Source organism: Amblyomma maculatum, chromosome 1, assembly GCF_055883805.1.
Source record: "Amblyomma maculatum isolate TAMU_Amacu chromosome 1, ASM5588380v1, whole genome shotgun sequence".
Lineage (NCBI taxonomy): Eukaryota > Metazoa > Arthropoda > Arachnida > Ixodida > Ixodidae > Amblyomma > Amblyomma maculatum.
Genome location: NC_139344.1, coordinates 326,412,490 through 326,430,916, shown reverse-complemented (window position 1 = coordinate 326,430,916; position 18,427 = coordinate 326,412,490). Strand labels below are relative to the sequence as shown.

The window sequence follows — 18,427 nt, the reverse complement described above, 5'->3', positions numbered from 1 at the left end:
CCCTTGCGTCGCGGTGCATTTTGTACGGACGCAGTGTGTGTGCGTGTGAGACAGATGCGCGATATATCTGACTCACAAACGGCTCCATAGCTGGCATAGAAGGGTGCGGTCGGTTCTGCAAAAAACACAAAGCTGCCGAATTCTGTGGCAATTATTTTTGAAAGGTCACGAAATATTATAAGCGGGAGCGTAGTGGAAGTACAAAAATTGCAGGTGAAAACAGCAACGAACACATTATAAGTGGGAAATAGCGGAAGTACACAAGTCTCAGGTGAAAGCAGCAACGAACACTTCCGTCCTTGCACTTTTCCCCTTGAATACACTCTAACCTCATAACCCAGAGTCCTGATTTAGTTCTCCTGTGCGTGTGGACTGCGATTTTGGACTCTCTAATGACGAGTAGTTTGTGAGCGATAATGATGTTCATGAAGACGATGATTATATAGATTTTATGCTCTTCATATTGAATCTTCAACGGGGAAACAACTCTGGAATACGGCAAGAGTAGCCCGTTATTTCACAAGCCGGCCGGCACGGCTACATTCGCTCATTCGTTGCCGTTCTCGGTGATGCGGGTACGTTTGGACTGTGTAGCATTTGCCTAATTGATGGCAAGAGCAGTGCTGCCAGCACCTTGCGGCATGATTCCACCTGCACGCTGCCAGGTGTCAACCACAGGCAAGACTTTCCCGAATGACGTAACTGCGCACTTTCCGTAAGCAACGTATCGGGGGCCGTGTTCATGCAGAGCTGTGGCGCTTTCACACACGAACTGCTCACAAACGCATTATCACATTTTCTGCACAGCGTTGAGCGAGTAGGCCACGCTTGGTGGCGTAACAAGGACCGAGGTGCGTCGGAAACACGCAGCAGGAAAAGGAAAATGTGATACAGGTGTGCAGGGGAGGGGGATGTCGTCGGCGCAAATTGCGGGTCACTTACGGAAGAACTCGTCCCTGCGTCGACCTGCGCGCTTTTTTTCCCCCTTTTCGCAGCCCTGAACTGCTTTTCTCTCGAGTGAGGCGTGGTTATCTTATTCGACTTGTGCTCAGCGCGCGACAGTCGCGGCATTGTGTAGATAGCTGCTTGTTATGTGACCAAGGCACCTCCTTTTTTAGGAACAGTTGCGCCACCGGCCGATGCTGTGCGCAGCTGTCACACTTTTCCCTGTTGGTACGCAGCTTAAGTAATGGCCGGCCATTGCCCGTTACACGCTTGGCTGGTTGAACGCTCGTGAAGCGCGGACACCATGTATAGCACGCGATACAGGCTATAGAGAGATTTAACCGAGTGTGGCGCGTAAACTCTGCTTTTACGGTGGCTTGTGGGAAAGTTGGTGAAACGTCCGACGCGATAAAATCAGGGTGAGAGCGGGAAGCGAGTAAGCGAAGGGGAACTGTCTCGAGACAGCATAAACAGGTCATCATTATCATCATCATCAGCCTGATTATACCCACTGCAGGGCGAATGCCTCTCCCATATATCTCCACTTAACCCGGTTCTGTGCTAGCTGCATCCACTTGACCCCTGCGAACTTCTTAATTTCATCCGCCCACCTAACTTTCTGCCGCCCCCTGCTACGCTTTCCTTCCCTTGGAATCCAGTTTGTTACCCTCAGCGACCATCGGTTATCCTCTCTTCGCACTACATGTCCTGCCCATGTCCATTTCTTCTTCTTAATTTCTACTAGAATGTCGGTAACTTGAGTTATTTCTCTGACCCACTCTGCACGCTTTCTATCTCTTAATGTTACCCCTACAATTTTTCGTTCCATAGCCCTCTGGGTTGTCCTTAAGTAGAACTCTCTTGGTTAGCCTCCACGTTTCAGCCCCATAGGTGAGTACAGGCAAGATGCAACTGTTGTACACTTTCCTCTTGAGCGATACCGGTAAGCTGCTAGTCATAATCTGAGAGTGCTTGCCAAATGCGCTCCATCCCAATCTTATTCTTCTTGTTATTTCCTTTTCATGGTCCGGATCTGCGGTTACTACCTGTCCTAAGTAGACATATTCGCCTACTACTTCCAGCATTTCGCTACCTAATGCAAACTGCTGTTCCTTCCCGAGGCTGTTGAACATTACCTTAGTCTTCTGCATATTGATTCTCAAGCCTACCTTCTGCTTTTCCTGTCTAGGTCATCAATCATTATTTGCAGTTCATCCCCCGAGTTGCTTAGCAAGGCAATGTCATCAGCAAATCGCAGATTATTGAGGTATTCTCCATCTACCCTTATACCTAACTAACGGGTCATACACTAAAGTTAATACGGAGGTGTCTGTGTATGTTTGCTCATTAATACATTTTTTAACACACCTTCGCTTTATCCGTTTTCTATTAACGCGATCGCATTATCGTCCGAATGAGCAGCAGAGCCCGGTGACGTCACTCAAAAAATTCCCCGATTGGTCGTCAGGAACCGCCCTTATCGATTGAGAAGTTGATTACGTCACAAGATCACATTATTATGACTGGGCGCTGATTGGTCGGCGGGCAATGTGACGTCAAAGGACCGCGTCACATGGACGAGTTGGCAAGTGCAGTTGGCAAGCGACGTACCGAACGTGGATTGGTCGTTGGTGTATATGACGTCATGAGACCACGTGATATGGCTAAATTTGCAAGTGCGCTAGTCACGTGACACGGCTTTGCTGCTTTGGATGCACAGCTTATTATAGGTGCTACAAAACAAAACAAAGCGACAACGAGCACGCTTGGCTGCAATGACAAAAACGAGTATCAGCAACGTTGCTTCTAGTGCTGTCGCATTGCACTCCTAAGGTGACCTGAGCATACCCATAGGTTTTTGGTAGGTTTTGCTAGTCCGTGGAGTGAAAGGTTCTCTTTTTACCCCTAGATTTTTTTTTTAACCTCGCCTCTTTCTAGAAGCATGTGCTCGCTGTCACTTCTTTTTTGCTATATTGGTTGCGATGCGATCAGAATCAATAAATAAACGAGGAACAATTTAAGGAAGCAAGACGTAGTTTGTAGGCCGCGTAGTGTTTTGTAGCAGCCCATGCGTCATCGATGTGCCGTTCTAAATGTCGTTACGTCGCCACAGCCTGCGGCGTACATGGAAATGCTCTCACGCTGTCGAACTCCTTTCCACGCACGCTCGGTCACGTGTAACCGAGTGATATCCACAGAGGTCCGCTGCTTGCGAAACCGGTTTAGCGGCTAGTCAAAATAGCGATATGAGACATGTATGTACGATCAGGCCGACGTGTAGGCGCGGTGTAAATTTGCGCGCACTAACTCTGCCGCAAGCGACGGGATAGCGTGGAGTTGAATTTTTTTCGGGGCTGGTTTGCATTGCCGCTGACACCAACCAAACAGCAGGCGATGTGGCTTACGGAGAAGGGTTAGTTGTTCGAAAACGGCAGACAGCTTGCTGTTTCAAGCATATATTTTAGCAGCTGTGGGTTATGACATTCACTGTTACTGTGTGGTCTCATTTGTCGACAGCTTTCTGTTGAATACACTAATGTGACGTTTTTTGTTTGTTTGTTTATAGACAGCTGTATATACCTATCTTTGTTGACTCATCATCTCTGCGAGGCGGGGGCGAAGCTGTATACTTACGTTTGCCATACGCCATCCACCTACGCTGCGTTTCGTACAGAACGTGCAACGCTTTGCAAGCGACGGAAGTAATGTGCCCGTAAATGTTATCAAGCACCGTGCGCATATCGTCCCTGCTTCGCATGATCGGCGTGACTCAAGGAGAAAAGAGAAGGGATAACGAAAACTTGACAGGGCAGGAAACGAAAAGCAGAACTCCGAAATACACAATGGGCACATAAGATTTTCAGTCAGGACAGTCCCGGTACGCTAACAGAGGGAGGGTCCGCGACTCTGGTGGACAGGGCCGCAAGCAGCCTCAGAAAATCAGGTCATATGACCCTGCCGTCACTTCCTGTCAGAGCGTAAGCCAGTACCTTTCAGCTAGTCCTGGACTGGAAATCGATTGTGCCCAGTGTCTTATATAGACGTTTAAGATATCGATGAATACTCGCTTGCTTTGAGTACTTGGCACATAAACCATGTTCAAATATTACGCGGATTTATTCGGGAATGTTTCGAGTCGCTCGTAGAATATTTCGCTGGCACTGTCAAGTAATCTAGTAATTGTTGAAGTCTGTAAAATATAGTAGCTCTGACAAAATACCCGCATCAGTAAATGGAATGCGAATGTGACGCATATGTCTGCGTTGAACGAGAACAAGGACCTTTTGCCTATCGCTGTGAGACAGCCCGACAATTGTTCGCTTAGCGTGCAATTTCCAGCCGGCGAAATTAAAGCAGCCGAAATTGAATTTTCTGCCCCACGCAGCTTTATTTGGCAGACGACAAATGCTGTCATACGCACAATTGTAAACTCGAGGTTTTTCTGAAACGACCGATTGATTCTTTGCATGCTCTACTTTGGAAAAGTGACAATGCACACTACAGGTTGACGTGAGCGCAGCTCGATCATAAGAACCTCGCCGTAGCTTTAGCACATGGAACGAATTGTAGTGGTGAGCTTGATCTCCAGCAATTGACTTACGACGGAGTGACCTTTGACGGAACCTTTTTGAGGACATAGAACAAGGCTGGTGGGCTATTCAACTCGTGTTCGAAGGCAGTGCAATCCGCTTCAGCAACGACAGAAAAACACTCAGTGACCGTTTGCAAGCCGTGCCGGTGCGCCGCGAACTTTGCTGTCAATCGGTCGCATTGCACTGTCGTAATGACTCCTCATCGGAACCGCGCTAGCAGTCTCGTGCTCGAGGCAACAACTTACGGGCGTCACCGAATTCCGAATCCCTGACGCTGGTACAGCTTCGAATTCCTGCCACGGGGCTGCGCGTTTCTCTAGAGGCGAACTGAGAGTACACATGTTTTCTGTGTGCCCCGCCGGGGTGGCGCAGTGGTTACGGCGCTCGACTACTGTTTCCAAGGACGCGGGATCGACTCCCGGCCTCGGCGGCCGCTTTTCGGTGGAGGCGAAAAGCAAGGCGCCCGTGTGCTGTGCGATGTCAGTGCACGTTAAAGAACCCTAGGTGGTCGAAATTTCCGGAGTCCTCCACTACGGCGTCTCTCATAGCCTGAGTCGCTTTGGGACGTTAAATCCCACAAACCAAACCAAACCAAACCAAACCAAACCAAACCAAACCAAACCAAACCAAACCAAACCAAACCAAACCAAACCAAACCAAACCAAACCAAACATGTGTTCTGTGTATACCACTGTAGATTAAAGTAGTCTAAATTACGGGACTCGACAGTAGACCGTTTCTCCTACACACGTGCGGCTTCGGGGCATTAAACTGCACATGGCACTGCGCATGACATGTCATGGCATGGTTAAATGGTATGGTATACTGTATGGTATGGATTGGGGGGGGGGGGGGGGTATGGTATGGTATGGTATAGTACGATGCGGTATGGGGGGGAGGGGGGTTAGTATGGTATTTGGCATGATGATGTTTGGAGCCTCAAAGCGGCCCAGGCTATAAAAAGGACGCCGTAGTGGAGGGACGCAGGTCAGTTTCGACCACCGGGGTTCTTTTACGCGCACTTACATCGCGCAATGCACGGGCACCTTCGAAGCGCTGCCGCCGATGTCGGAATCGAACCCGTGTTCTCGGTATGGTCAGTCGAGCTCCCTAACCACTGTGCCACTGCGGCGGACCTGGTGGTATATGGTATGACATGTCATGGTATGATGGGGTGGAATGGCAGAGTATGATACGGTATGAAGTTATGTGCATATGACTCAGTCGACATCATTCTCCCTCGTCTTCGCCTTCATTTATCATCCTTTACTTTGCTCTCCCCCTCCCCCCCCCCCCCTCACCTTTTTTCCTCTTTCCACTTCTATCTTTCATTGTTACTTAAACAGCGAAATCGCGCCTGCTGAGAAATATTTTGCCCCGTTTGCGGCGAACCGCTAAGTCGTTGCCGTGCGCCTCTACTGAAGACGAAGCCAAGAGAAGGAAAACCTAGAAAAAAAAAAAAAAGATAAATGGCCACATTGCGCACGAGCCGCGCCGCTTCGCGCTTGTTGTGCGTGGCGTAGTGGCTTAAAATAACAGCCTTGAACCAGCGTGAAGAGAACAGCAAAAATATAAAATAGAATGACCCTGTTTCTTGGCTTACGTGGGAAATGAAGTCGGGCATGGGAGCTGCAGCGCGGGCCTGCGGAGGTGGCTAAGCGTATAAAGCCAACCGGAAAACAAATCCACCTTGGCTCCGCGGTGACACGCGTGCTGTTGTTGCATTTCTTGACACGGAGTTTGAATGTGCAACTTCCTCGCGATTCCTTCAGTTCGAAGAGGCCCGGGTTAACCGAATTCGAAGCTCTCCACGCTATATTTGCGCTCCGTGAGTGGTGAACCGTGGTCACGCACGCAGTGTCTCTCTCTAGAGGAAGTAATGCACGTTACCAGGAAACCTGCAGCGAATGAGCATAATATACCGCTTAAATCATGGGAAGGAACAAAGGAGGAAAAAGCCATTTGCTGCAGTTTACATGCTCGAGCGGCAAGTTTGTGGCCCCTTTTGGTTTTTCACTTTTGTCAGCCTTCATTTTTAGTCCCTGTGCTTCAACAACCTCGACCAGTACTGGCTGCGAAGAAATAGAGAGCATTATTAAGCTCGTGCCTTGTTGTCAGCGCCGCTGAGGAGTTGTCTAGTTGAGTAGTTCATCGTACGTGGTTTGGAGTGTCTGGGGCGCATTATCAGATAAAGACCGCAAGGCTGCCGAGAAATTATGCATGGACTCGGAACTGCAGCGATTTCGCATTGCACGACAAAGGAGCAATTCCTTGACTCTGAAGTGTGCGTGTTTAAGTTATCTACGACCGTTTCGCCCTCTTGGACGCGAGCCTGTATCAAGGAAGCTCTCTAGAAGAGGCAATTATACAGGGTGTTTCATCTAAGATTTTACCTATTTTTTTAAAATAGGAAAATTAAGTTTTATTGTCGATTCATCTTTTAGCTGTTGTATTAAGAGTAGAGAAAAATCAGGAGCCTTAAAGGGTACTAATTAGCTTAATAATTAACTAAGATTAGCTAATTAACTTTTTCTTTATACCAGCTAGAAACTACTTTCAAATTGCAACAGTGAGCTACCGGTGTGAGAATGCCAAATGGTATTTTAAACGACAAGAAACGTGCATTTCTTAACGACTGCAGCACTGGCAATTCTGGCCACTTTCGACGCACGAAAACGAAACCTAGCAGACGAAGCGCAGAATTGTACGCGCCCACGAGTGACGCAGTCGTGACGTCGCCGGGCGAATCAAGTTGTCTGAAGGCGGCTGCTGCCGCTCGTGAAATACTCGTCTGGCGCTGCGTTATCACATCCAGTGGTGCGATATCTGTGCATGTACTGCTTTTCTTTTTATTTCACCCTCTGGGAGCCAAAGCTTGTAGTCAAGAGGGAGGGCTGATTTGCCCATACCATCAGCGCTACGCCCGCACCATGACAAGCTTCGCCCGCAATGTGTTGGTGATATCTCAAGATCCTACCAGACCATGACGCAGCTCCAGGCGCGTATTTCGCGGGCGGCAGCGGACGCCTACAGACGGCTGGTTTCTCTCAGTGACGTCACAGCTGCGTCACTCATGGGCGTGCATAAGTGCGCGCCTCGACTGCTAGGTTTCGTTTTCATGCGTCGAAAGCGGCCAGAATTGCCAGCGCTGCAGTCCTTAAGAAATGCGCGTTTCTTGTCGTTTAAAATACTATTTGGCATTCTCACACCGGTAGCTCACTGTTGCAATTTGAAAGCAGCTCCTAGCTGGTATAAATAAAAAGTTAATTAGTTAATCTTAGTTAATTATTAAGCTAATTAGTACCCTTTAAGGCTCCTGATTTTTCTCTACTCTTAATACAACGGCTAAAAGAAGAATCGACATTAAAACTTAATTTTCCTATTTTTAAAAAATAGGTAAAATCTTAGATGAAACACCCTGTATACGTTTAAAGGCCGCGCTTTTTCTTTTGCAAAGGTAGTCGTCTCACTTATCTATCAAAATTCTTCCTCTTGCATAAAGCATGGCAGGAGCGTTTGGACAGTATGCTCAATTGTCGCGCGGACCGATAAAGGAGAACGGCGAGCCTTTACATTTCCTATACTAACTTAAGTCACTCAATCTTGTGCCGCTGCTTCTAATTGGAGCCTGCGTTCGGCAACAAAATTTAAACTAGCATTCTTAAACGAGAGACATATTTCACTAACTTAATTAGGTTGGATAAATTTTTCCTAATAAATCTACCACCTCTTTACTTTCTCCACATTTGCTATTAATATAGGATCGGTATAAACAAAACGCCAGAGGATGCTTTGTCCAATGTTATTGTTCTCCGAAATTTATAGGGTTAAAGGAGGGGGGCAAGTGTATGCAGCAGTATTTAAGTTCTGCAACGAGGACGTGACTGCCCTGGTGCCCGCTCGGCAGCGATAGCTATACGTATCTAACGTGTAGCGCTTGCGGCATGTTTATGCGGCCCGCTCGGCTGTCAGCCCGTTTGTTTACCACTTGTAAACAAGTGCCCAGCCAGCATTGCGTGGTGCCAAATCTGTTCGCTGTTAAAAGGACGGGGGGTTGTCCGAGGAAATGGCTAGCCGCAGCCGCTGGCGATAACCCGCAGCGCGCTCTGCATGGCGAAGCACGTTGGGGAAGCACTCGCCTTTCCTGCAGCCCATTCCTGGTTCCGTTTGGCGTGCTTGCGTAACTTCCGGGCGGACGGCCGTTCTGTTGGACAGAAGGGAGACCTTCGGCCGCTGCTTACGTAAATGCGGGAGCAGGGTTATGTATAGCTTCTGAGCGCAGCTAGTTTGGTGTGCATGGGCAAAGAACGCGGCGGACTCGCACGATGTGCAGATACCGGCCACCACGGGAGAGTTGGCGAAAGCACTGTTGGATGATAGTTCCACGAATAGCTTTTTCTGTTAACTACTCCAGTTTCTGTATAGCGGTTTCATTAACAAGCAGCGGGAAAAGCAGGTTTTCCTGCCTGTTCTGGTTTGTCGTAGCATGTGCTGGACGTCATGTCATGGCTGGCTGGTTATCGGGTGTTTCAGCGAGCAGTGTCAGGATTTAGTAAATACAGGGTGGTTAAAATAAAAACAAACTCATTTTCACGAAGAACTGTCACCCGCGGTAGTGGTCAGTTCTGTTGAGAACTGTGCTAAATATATAGATATCCAGTTATATTTTAATAATTAGTTTTTAGTCACCATAGTGCAGTGGTTAGTGCCAATGGCGAGTTTGTAGCCGCGGACTAGACCATGCCATATGAGCTTTTGAAACGAAAACGAAGAAAAAATGCTCTAAATCCCGGCTAGTTCTGTGAAGTCCATTGGTCTCTTCCGCACTATATTTAATTGTTTGAAAGTTCTCGTTGAAACACGTGGTGTTCTTCTACCGTGCTTTGACACCGGGCAGCACGTGGTTTTTATTTTCATCTGCATCTATAGATGAGAGCAGTGCTGTAGGGATTTGATCCGGCTACCTTTTATTAGGCAGCTACTGCATTATGCATTAGTGACTACGGGCCGAGTGCATTACTTAGTTTCACATTTATTGTGGATCAATCGAGATGAATATCTGTCGGGGCGCAGTGCATTTCCTTTGCTGGCTTCAAGAGTTGGAGCCGCCGGCAGGCTTCTCCGTGCAGCTTTTGCTCCCTCCCCATTTCCCCATCCATCAAATGTCCGTTACACCACTGCATGTTTTCTTATTTCAGAATAAATGCCCTTATTGGCCAGTTCTTTACTTTGGCCTGTCCGCGTCCTGCAAGTGTGGGACCTCATTTCTTGACACTCTGCTTTCTAAACCGTAGCAAAGTCATGGCAAAGGTGGTGCGCCGATTGCACTGAGAAGTGTGTCGAGAGCGGCGGTTTGTTCACAGGAGAGAGTGGATTCTCGTGCGTGCGAGCGATCGGAGATTGCATGCGGCGCCCTTTCTTCGGTCTGTCATGGTAATGGAGTGGGCTTCGTGGGAAGATCGGGGCAGACCTTGTCGGCACTCCCGTCTCCGGCCCTGCATGCCGGGGCGTGCCGGCAATCGCTGCAGTTATGTCGCTATCTCTCCCTCTATCGACACCTTTTGCCGGTCATAATAATGCGAGAAATGGCGCTCCTTATGCAACGGCATTCGGATGCTTAGATGGTGCTGATCCATCGAAACACCCTGTCGAGGCACCCCGAACTATGGTGCCTCGATGCAACGCGGGCATCGAGAAACTCATGCACGGCACGGCAGTATGCAAGCCTTCCAACCCGAAGTAAACGTGGCCACCCACTGAAACTTTAAACGCTTTTTAATACAATAGATAATCGGAACACTTAAAAAGATGATTTATGCACTCGATTTTTTAAAGTACTGCTTCATGAATCTTCTTCGGGGAGACTATCCTGAATGTGCTTTAGAAGGGGAGTTAGTAACTCTTGGTAAACGGAATTTACCCTCTGTTCCTTTACTTCTCTTCATCCATCCAGCCCATACAGTGGTAAGCTGCTACCATATGTGGAAGGCTACGCGGCATAGACATAAAAGCTCCGCTTCAGACAAGCCGCACGAACCTGCGCCTGCTTTGCTTAGGGGTAGCCTGTCTGACTCGAGATCCAAATGTCCTGGAGGGTTCGACTCCCATCTCAGAGGAGGGGACCGAGTTAGCAACTTTTGCTATCACGGCCATTTCATGTGGTCTTGTCACGTCACACAAGCCGCCTACCAATCAGTGTCAGATCATGTAGCCTGCCAGCTACTTGCCTGATGCATGCATGCTTGTGATTTTTCGCTCATAACGCCGATGTCAACACACGCCGACATCGGATTACCCGCAGAATGCGGTCTTTAACGCTCGTTAAAACGGCAAGCACGGGTATCTGTTGTGATGCCGAAAGCGTGCTTGACTCAGCTAGCTAGTGAAAAGAGCTAATTTACTGTATGATGTTTTTAAGAATACTGTCACCCAATGTCGACTCATCCGAAGGCACTGTCATCTTGTCAGTGGAGCATAGGTGGATTTTCATCTAGTGCTCTATTTAGCGACGAGGGTGTATACTTTCTTTTGCTTTTTGCCGTTTGTAGTCAGCCGTACACCTCCACATTGGTATCTTGATCATTTGCGAGTCGCTCTTCTCTTCTACAAATCGCGAAGGTTGAGAGCGTAGGCCGAGCGTCATTCATGTATGTACCATGTCGTTTCATCGACGCCGCGGGGGATGTGCACGTCTCGCGCAGACAATGCCAGCGTGGCCTTTCTAAGCTGAGAGATAAGAACTCACTTTCAGCGCATCCGACGTCATTCATCGCTCTTTTAACGGGATAACAGTAATTAGGTGTGTCGGCTCACCTTCCAGGGCTGCAGTTCGGCCTGGAGGTGTGTATATTTTGGGCAACGGCGCATTAGGTAAATACTTTTTTTATTGTGCTGCCACTGATTGCTCCAAGGAGGAACTGAGAAATGCGTTATATCTAAATGCCCTTTTTTATTCATGAAATGCATCATACGGGCTCATTTCCGCCCGCCCTTCTGCATGTGATGTGCCTATCCAGTCATTCTGCGCCTGCTCTGCTCCTGCGCTGACACCGAAAATCGTCGCACGGGCTGTCAGTTGTGGCGCTCTTCAACTCAAGTCCAAGCTAACCCCACTAACAGGGGAGCGCGCTTGTATTTGCAAGCCAAGGTGATATCATCGAAGAATACAAAAACACTATGTGAGCTCCTTTAAGAAGCACAAGAAAATATTGACTGCGACAAATAAAGACAGCGTTGCAGGAATGCAGTCAGTATAACACATATTCAGCATCATTGGTCGGGGCAAGTTCTTTTTTTTTTTTTTTTTCTGCGTTCATGAACCCCTGATAATGCCGCTTCAAATTAGCTGCACAAGGAAAAATGAAATTTGCTTTGAAATGTGATTTAGGTGTTCATTTTAATGTTCGTCGTGCCTGTACGTGAAAATTCTTAATGCGCACTCTGGTCTTAGTCCTCGGGTAACGTTCTGGTTGCTGCTTGGTATCGCGCCATTCGAAATGCTGCCTCAGCATAGATCTAACCCAACCCACGGCCTTGGTTTCTTCATTTATCAAACCGAATGGCGCAGCCATATTGCGTCAGCGCTGTGAGGATAAGCAATCTTGCATTAGCACATCCGTATGGCTGGATCAGTCTGCTGAGCCACTCCTCTGAACGAGTGCCTCTATACAGTACTTGCTTTTACTATGTTCATGTGTACGGCACCTCCTGCATGGCTATCGTCTCATCGTCCCTATTACGCCTGCTTTGGGCGTGCAGATAGCTATCAACGCATGGTCTCATAATCTCCGCTAATTAAACTCTGCGGTACTATACAGCCCTCTTACAAAAGGGGCAGTGAAATCGACGTGCGATTCATTTGCTAAGGAAATTGTTCGTCGTCCGCTACTTTAGCAGTCGGTTGGGCATGAATGGATGGCTAAAACGCTTTATTAGTTTCCAAAAGGCTATTCTGTCATGATAAGTGCACCTCCTAGTCCGGCAGTCCATTGACCTCCAGCGCAGCTTCAGCTCTTTTCACCAGTCCTCGCTGGTCTTGTGGGTCATCTCTGCACAGAATAACCTCCCATTGCTCTCTAGAGGGGTCTGGGGTGCGTCCTGGCATACCCTTATCATGAGGTATATGTCTGCGATTTGGTCCCACTGCCTTCACTGAGGGCGGTGTAGGGTACCAGTGATGTAATAATGTCGGTTTGGGGAGTGTGTTTGTATGCGTCGAAGCGTATGTTCGTCGGCTTTAGTTAGCGCTTTATGAAGTAGCGGGTAGACTCTTCTAGCCTCTCTGTGTGGAGTCAGTCGTTCCCCCTATGGCATTGTGCTGAGAAAGGAGGAGGAGAAAACTTTATTGAGGAGAAATTGATGTGTTCTTTGTTCGTGAGAGGACCTCAAGCCGCCCCAGGGGTGGTCGTCGCTCGATGGCGCTCGACGACCTCCTTGGCCCAGGCCGTGATGGCGTGTTGCCGGCCTGGATCAGAGCTAAGCAATGCGGCCTGCGTGCACCGTTCCCAATTTGTAATCTGCAGGCCCTCCGGTTGTCGCATGTTTTCACATTTAAACATGATGTGTTCTAGACCCGCCCTCTGATCACCGCAAAGGGAACATGAGGGGCTGTATTCGCCTGGATACCATTGTGCTAATATGGATTAAAGCACGTCCTAAGTTTTCTGAGTAGTGTTTGTTGTAATTTGCTTAGTGGTGGGTGGGGTTCTGGATATTTCAGTCTGTTGTTTTTGTACCAATTCGTTATTCCTCTGTACGTGGGGTCTCGAATCGCGTGGCATCCAACGCCGTTTGAAAGTCGCGGCTCGTGCAGACAACACTTGCAGAAGACTTTGTGCAGACGACTGCACAAAGCGCGCCCGAATTGATCCGGAGCCCTCACTACGGCTCCATTTTTCTCTCACTACCTGCTTTCCGTCAGTCTTTTATCGCGACATCGTGAAGGTGGTGAAGGGCGGATGTGTCAGGCCCTACGGGGCTGGGACTGGTAGGTCAACGCCGCTTGCGGCGGGAACGAGCCTGCCACCAAACTTTTATCTGTTGTAGGCCGTCATTGCACCCTCCATCGCTTAGGTGGTGGACGACGGCTGTTGCGGCGCGCGTCTTTCTCTCCCTCTTCTTCTTTCTTCTCTACTTTCTCTCTTCTGTCCGCACGAAGCAGCGGAGGTGGCTCAGCTACATAGCAAGAGTAGCAGGCCCGTGCATTTTCTTTTCCTTCTTCCTACAGCCACAACAACAACATCGTCAGAGGCGCGTTCTCCGGAATATTCAACTTCTTGCGTTCTCCGGAATATTCAACTTCTTTTTCGCGAATAAAAATTCAACACAGTCGGCGTCGTGGGCGAAAAAGCACGTGCATGGCTGTGGTAGGCGGTGAGTTGGCAGGTGTCATGGCCAGGCACTTATTGGTCGGCGGGTTGGGTGACGTCACGATACCACGTGACATGGCAGGAGCTGCTAACTCGGGCAACTTCTTTGAGATGGGTATCGAACCCTCCGGAACCCACAGACCCCAAGTCGGACACGCTACTCCTATAGGCAACGCAGGCGGGTTTGCACGGCTTTGTATCTTTTGAGTGCTCCTGCACATATTGTCACAGCTTACAACTGCATACTAATGTGTGTGTGTGTGAGAGAGAGAGATAATAGTGGATTAGGAAGGGCCTTACTGCGACTTTCCCAAATTTCTCGTAAACAATTCATAATTATGGTCATATGGAATGGCGTGAAGCGCTTTGCTTTCTCAATCACCCTATGTATACATGAACGAGGTGGCTTTTATGTACATGAACATTCATGTGACGGAGCCTGCTGTACTTTGTTGTGAATTCCATCACATCTTTGCGGTGCACGGACCAGGCTGGCCTAGCTGTCTTGGTCGGGAGGGCCCGGCTCTAAACGTTCTGCCGCGCTGCGTCGCGCTGGCAAACGCGTTCCAGCACGCTTCGCTTGGCAGCGGCGTTGCTATTTCGGGTTCAGGGTATACGCTCACATCGCACAACTTTGATTCCAGACCTTACTTTCTTCTTTATTTCTTCTTTTCTTTTTTTTTTTTCTTATCTCTCCTTCTCAAGCTCGTGGCCATCGAAGTGGCGCGCGCATGTTTTTCTAAGCAACCCGCACGTGTATAAATGTACGTGCTTTCGCTTTCGACCCCACTTCGCTTGCCCAACTCTTCGGCGGCTCTCGCCAAAGCACGCGCAATCGATACACAGGCATCGGGCCTGCCCCTGCGAAGGTCTGCCGGAAGAAGCCAAATGTGATCAGGAAGTGATGCAACTGCTGTGTCGCTAGTGCCTGGAGACGAAGTGGAAATATCTAATTCTAATAGATAGCTTTGTAACAATTTAGCAGTAGCAGCCTGTGGACGAAGGCACTGAATGTGATCTGCGGTAACTATTTATACCTCATTTGTCCGGAACGCGCCAAATGCGGTAAGATAGTGGGTACATAGTTTCCCACATGTGGGCTTAGTTGACTTCAGTAAGCTTCAGTCAAGTAGTCTTGATGAAGGCGTAAACACAGCGATTAGAGTGCTGTACTTGTCTACATGCGTACCTGTGCGGAAAAGTTGCGCTAGGTGCTGTTGTTACTTCAACAGTCGCACTTGCTACCTGTGGTGGAGAGTACTGCTCCCACGGCCTGTGTAATATTTCAAACACGGCGTGCTTTTTCCGACTGTGGTGAGATATGAAATCCTGCACATACAATGCTTTATGACGTCCAGCGGACCGGAATATTGGAAGAACCCTATTGTGACCTTAGAGGATATCAACAGCTCGAAAAATTACAGTGATCAGCTCACGGCCCGCTGCCTATAAGTTATTTACTGAGGTAATCGTTAACAGTTTTAGAGCGACCTTGAACTTCAGTCACCCAAAGCACCAGGCTGGCTACCGTAAACTCTACCTCTCAGGGGAACATATCTGCACTATCAATAGGATGATGGAGGTATATACGCGCTTATCAAAACGGCAAAGCATTTGACTCCGTCGAAACCTCAGTCATCCAATCGTTGCGCAACCGGTGTGTGGGAGAATATGCCAAAGTGCTGGAGAATATCCTGGCGGCTGTACAGCCACTATGGGCTTCTGCAGATATAGTAATAAAATTTTAATAAAGAAGCGTCTCAGGCAGGGTAAAACGGTATCTTCAGTATTATTCGCCCTCGGTCTACAGGAGATATTCTTGGGTGAGGGATGTGAAGAGTTGAACTAATATTTCATTCGCTGATAACATTTCATTGCTCAGGAGATCGAGTACCTATAGGCAGACAAAGCAGAATAATGGGTCTAAAGAAAACTACAGTAATATTCAATGGTCTCGCTGTGGAACAGCTGTTTAGATAGGCAGCGAAGGATCAGATGCGGTAAGGAAAAACATTTACTTTGTTCAGCTAAAGTCACCGCAGACTCGGACGGCGAATATGAAATAACTTAGAGAATAAGAACGGACATTATCACATTCCGCCTATGGTCTCAGGCCATGAATTCGAGTTTACTTGTATGCCTCAACTTCTCAAGAAAAGAGTACGAATGTATAACAACCGTATCTATGGCATTCTATGTGTTGCCTCACTACCGCACCATCTGACTAAGGCACTTGCGAGATTTGATTTCATTGCACATTCCCCCGGAAATAGCACTTTAATGGCGCTGAAATTATCTTTAAAGTTTAGGGCGATGAGTTTGAATGGTGCAGAGCAAACGCGAAAGCATACGCATTCTCGACGGCGCTAGGGTAGCAATGAGGAACACATTAAATATATTTTTCTTATATCCGAGTCGTTCGTCTTCTCCCGCTTACAAGAGAAAAGGAGAGATTTTCCTTTCGCCATTCGTAACCTAGTCAGTTGTGGCCGGTGGCTCTTCTGTTTACCAACGGTACTGAGTGGTAGGCGGATTTTGCCACCTGCCAGGTGGAAAGCGGCAGAGTAATGACGCAAACCTACGGGTAGCTTGACTGTTGATAGTATTATTTGTAGTCCTTAAACTATCGCTAGTGCTAAAGATAGTGTAATTGATAGTATTGCTATCGATAGTACAGGTATCGGTTGTGAGACTATCGATAATCATGCAGTAGTTGGCCAGTTATATTTACAAAACATTTGCGATACCTGATCGGTTTCATGGTTTTGGAGCAGCAGCTAAGCTCAGAGGAGCACGGATGTCGGCAAGCAGGCCCGGAAATAATCCCACAAAATTTTGGCACAGAAGTAGGTGCGCCAAAGGATGCGTCTCGGATCGCTGTTTCCAGCACAAGTAGGACATTCACGACACTATCACTTTATCTAGCAACTCACGTAGGAAACGTCTCCAGAGCTCGGTGACGCATATACGCTGCGAAAACGGGAGCCCTGTCGTAGTTGCTTTTACTATCACCTCCATATCACACACTTGGGAAACCAAGTTTGGGCTGCTGTAAATACACATGGTTGATTTTATAGAATCGATAGTACTATCGATAGGGGTGTCTAAGTACTATCGAAAGTAATACGTATCGATTCGATAGTAGTGCCGATATTTCCCTGTCGATACTACTATCGATAGTTATTTTACTGTCGATTGTTCGATAGTGACTCAACTATCGATAGTATCGGTAGTATTATCGATAGTTGTGCATCACTGTGGCAGAGCCTTCCTAATGATTTGGAATTAATGTGTCAGCCGAGGGTGAAACCAGGTGGTGAATGTATTATGTTGGTAAGAAGATAAACACGGATGGTATTGGCGTAGCGGCTGCTGCCGTATGGACCGTAATATACCCATTGTGGTCATAACTACAACAGTTCACCCCTCCCGCAGCACTGCGTCATACTCCGCTATGTTATTTTGTTGTCGTGATTTTTTTCCCTGTTATGTTTTACCGCTGTGCCGTTTTTGTGTGCTTTATTTACGTGTTGTTGTGACTGGAGTTCCGGACGAGGTTCGCGCAGTCTCCAGCAGCCAAAGACAGAAACGGGTCTAGCGGACGCCGGCGAGCGACAGCTGCCAGAGGCAGCGAAGCGGCGGCGCCGGCGGGGGAGTGACCCTTTGCCTACTATTGCAGCGGCTAACCCCCCCCCCCTTCGGGACGGAGACGGGCTACCTTTCGGGCCTTAATCCCCCTTACGTTCATGGCGGTGACAGGAGGGAACCTGTCCTTGTGTTGAATGGACCAGAGGCGTGCACCGAGCAGCCTTGACCCCGCTCGCCGAATTCTCGTAGCAGGCGGGTGACCTTGGAATTACGCGGGGGAAATGACCGCAGCCCGTGGTCAGCTTCGCGGGCTGTTCCGCCTTGGTGCAGGATCTCCACCACAAGCACAACATCGTCATCGACACCAGAGAACTTAGCCCTCAGTACCGAAAAATGTGAGGGGAGGTTCGAGCACCCCTCTCGTCAGTGGGCGGCTCTTGTGTCCCACTGATTGGACTACATCGATTGAATGTTGTCTCCCCAGCTAGGGAAGTGTAGACAACCGACCGTATTTAAGCGGTGGAAATTGTCTCCACAGAGAGCTCCGTTTTCTTCCTTCTACCTGTAAATATTCCATCATGTAAAAAGTGTATAAAACGCTTTTCATCGCCTCTACTCCCTGGCTGCTCCTGCTCCTTCTCCTTCGTCTCGGCTCCCATGGTCCCACTGTAGGCCCACGAACCCCGGTCACATCAGCGTGCTGTTCCTTTGTGTCTCCTGTTACTATTGGTCTGACACCGTTCAGTATGCATATAAGCGTTAGTGCATTGCAAAAGGAAAAAAAAAAACAACAACTAATATTTACATTGGCAAAAGACTGCATGAGGTTATTGTGCAAGACAAACCGCTCCTCTCCGCGCGTTTTGTCATCTCTACATTCATCGTTTCCCCTCTTGTTTTTTCTACCCCGATTCGCGTGTTCCTTCAAAATTC

At 48.3% G+C, this 18,427-nt stretch overlaps 1 protein-coding gene across 1 annotated transcript in view; it reads left to right on the top strand.

Annotated features, from left to right (window-relative positions):
* Nucleotides 1–18,427, top strand: part of LOC146207350 (rho GTPase-activating protein 18-like) — a 199,142-nt gene that overhangs the window by 39,510 nt on the left and 141,205 nt on the right. The gene's annotated exons all lie outside the window — the stretch shown is intronic.